Source organism: Lupinus angustifolius, unplaced genomic scaffold (genome assembly GCF_001865875.1).
Source record: "Lupinus angustifolius cultivar Tanjil unplaced genomic scaffold, LupAngTanjil_v1.0 Scaffold_21_23, whole genome shotgun sequence".
NCBI classification, from domain to species: domain Eukaryota; kingdom Viridiplantae; phylum Streptophyta; class Magnoliopsida; order Fabales; family Fabaceae; genus Lupinus; species Lupinus angustifolius.
The window spans coordinates 1,739-5,097 of NW_017719563.1; the positions used below are offsets into that span (position 1 = coordinate 1,739).

At 37.1% G+C, this 3,359-nt stretch overlaps 1 long non-coding RNA gene across 1 annotated transcript; it reads left to right on the forward strand.

Annotated features, from left to right (window-relative positions):
* Window positions 1–2,776: 2,776 nt before the first annotated feature.
* On the forward strand, window positions 2,777–3,050 carry LOC109338269. Its single transcript, XR_002106537.1, has 2 exons — window positions 2,777–2,827; window positions 2,881–3,050. It is a non-coding gene; the product is annotated as an uncharacterized LOC109338269 (long non-coding RNA).
* The last annotated feature ends 309 nt before the right edge of the window (window positions 3,051–3,359 follow it).

Below are 3,359 nucleotides of genomic sequence, written 5' to 3' on the forward strand. Positions count from 1 at the left end.
TTCTATATATAAAAAATAACCCAATATTATATTAGTAAAATAAGTTAAATTATGGAATTTTTATAGTAAGGTTATGATTTGAGTTGTCTCTAACTTCTCCGAAAGGAGAAGAAGGTCTACGACCAATACCATCCATAAACTATTAATTATATATAATTAATTAATAAATTATTGTACCACTAAAATTCTATATGTATGAATGATTAGAAACTACATTACCAAATTAATTATGGAATTTTTATAGCAAAGTTATGGTTCGAGTCGTCTCTAACTTCTCTGAGGATGGGAAGAAGGTCTACGACCAACACCGTCTCTAAGTATTAGATTTCTTATATAAAAGTGATTCATAACGATTGTATCACATAATTTCATGTAGTGTCCCTAACTATTTTATCACCAAATTAATCATGGAATTGTTATAGTAAAGTTATGGTTCAAGTCGTCTGTAACTTCTCTGAGAATGGGAAGAAGGTCTACGACCNATAAACTATTTTATCGGTGAATTATATGTATATAAATAATTAGAAACTATTTTACCAAATAAATTTCATGAGATTGTCATTGTGAGGTCACGGTTCGAGTCGTCTCTAACTCCCCTGAGAATGGAAAGAAGGTCTACGACCAATACCGTCTCTAAAAACTATTAGTCTCATTGAATCGAAACAATTTCACATTTTTGAACAAAATTCAAATTAATCAATTTAATAAACTAATACTTCTAAAACGTATCAATGTTCTCTAAATCACTAACCATTAACCAAAGTAGCTAAACATTTTTTGAACTAGAACTACGTAAGCATTGATCCCTTAATAGGGGTACGTAGAACCAAAGTCAATGTTGTCAGGCTCAATAATAAAAATAAATAATTCTAAATAAATAATTGTTAAGGGTATAAAAGTCAATGTTATTAGCAAGGGTACCGTTTTAATACGGGCAGACGAGATGCTAATACCTTCCCCGATCCGTAATCGACTCCCGAGCTCAGAATCTCTACTTAAAGACCATATTATCCTACTTGTGCTTACTATAGAGTTTTCTACGTTTTAACCGCAAAAAACATAGTAGCGACTCCAAATCAATCGGAAGAGGTAGAATCTGAGTTCGCATCCTCCCATGTCATAGAGGCGGTCTTCCAACCGAAAATCGGGTCGCGACATCGTTGCATCCATAAAAAGGGGCAGCGACAATAATTTTTTACCTGCATTTGATTTATGAAGGGTATGTATAGATTGAGGTAAGACACATACCTCAGCTGACTTGGGACCCGAAACCATACCTAGTGGGACCCTCAAATCATTCGTTCGCAACCAACAAATCTGGGGTCCTCGATCTAGTGTCTCGCGCCTGCATTGCACTTTATGATGCTGACTTGCTATCCAAGTTTTGGTAAAATCCCGGGTTGACTGACCGAATGCCTATCTGGATGTCTGTTTACCAATGTTAGGGTTCTTAATTGGACTTAACCATGTGGGCCTTGGATTTTCCCTCATGGGCCAGGCCAATGCTAGAATTGGGTTCCGGTTTAATGGTAGGATCATCGTGTGTACATGATATTATGCTCAAGTTGCACCTGAGAATGTGCTTTTTGTTTGCTGATTTTATTGTTTCTATTTTTGGCTTGTAATATTTCACTATTTACATGAAAATTGAAGCTCAGACTCATAAGACCTAAATTTTACATACTCCTAGTAAATTGATTTTTCTATTGTGTGTGCTTGTTTATAAATCCAAAAAAACAAGTTGAATGAATTGCGTGCAAAGCGGATGAAACAGCAAGATTCAGAAGCACACCACAGGTTGATAGACGCACCTCGAAGTTCAGGCCCTGGTCTTTTTTCATCAAAGCACAATCCATTTACTTCAAAGATCTTGGTAACTCAAGTGAGAGTGAGTCCCACAATGACGATGAAGGGTCAAATGGATATGGAGGAATCATTGACAACGATGATATCAGGTCAATATCTGGATTCGAGGCTCCTACTTTTGAGGATATAAAAGAAATCACCATTTGCATATCAAAACTTGCAAAATGGTTAATGGAGCCTTTTTTTGAGGAGTTAGTTGTTGGTTGCTTTGTTAGAGTCTGGGCCCATGTACAGGGTCTGCATGGTGAAAGGAGAATACAGATCGACAATATATATTCGAGAATAAAACTACACACAAGTATTTGAATCTTGTCTGGGGAAAGGAGACTTCTGCTGTGAAGTGGCAGATGACCATGGTTAACGACTCTGCTCCACTTGAGGGGGAGTTTAAACAGTGGGTTAAGGAAGTAGAACGAGGTGGTGACCGGATGCCATTCAAAAAAGATGTGTTAGAGAAAAAACGGTTGTAGCTGCAAAGAACAGTGTCAGTGGCACAGTGGTTGATTCAAGCAGCAATGAGATGGGAGCAGCAAAGGCTGGCCAGGTTGCTACTGTTGAGGCCTTGGAAGCTACTACCGGTGCTGGTAAGTTAGTAGACACAAGCGCTCTCTTCGATCAAGGGACAGAGTCATATCTACTACACAACTTTGATCTGCCAATTTCCTTGTCTGCACTCCAAAACTTTGGGGGAGCCCAAGGAGTTCAGGCAGGATTTTTGGCCAATAACCAAAGAATATAAGCAACTATTGGTGTCGGAGTTCCCGAAAATGATGGCAAGAAGCATGCTCTGACATTGTCAATTAGTGATTACAAGAGAAGAAGAGGGCTTCTTTGAAGTTTGTTGCTGCCCTCCAATCATGCCAGTTGAAGTACTAAATTTATTAGGTCGACTCTTTTATTCGGTTAAGTTGTTATGCCCTTAAAATTACTAAGCATCTCTAAAATATTTTACAGTGGTCATGTTTACATTTTCTTTTGCGTTTTCGAATACATGGAAAAACTGATGAATATAAGTTAGCTATGTTTATGTGTACATTGGTTTTATCTGGATGCTTGGAAAAGTGGATAGTACAAAGTTAGGTTGGTACCAAAACATTATTGAAAATAAACTATTTTGTTGCAGAGTCTGTTTTTGTTTCAATGTATTTTGCACTCTGTTAAATTCAACTTGGTACATTTTTCTGTGCTCTTGCTCAAGCATATTTTCTGGCATGTGTATGTTTCTAAGATTACATTACATACTAATAGTAGAACAAGCTAAAGCAATCACCTAGAGTCTCCCTAAAAAATAGGGACAAGAGAAGAGGGAGGGTTATTTATTCAATGATAACTCATCAAAAGTACCTCAATGATTCACATTGGTAATTTATGGGCACAATCATTAGCTTCTTTGTAAGCATGTCTCAGTAGTTACTCTGTACTATGAATGGAAACATTTTGAGGCTCCTTCAGTCTCAATATGCATCAGAATAGATTGGTTAATGCCTTAATCC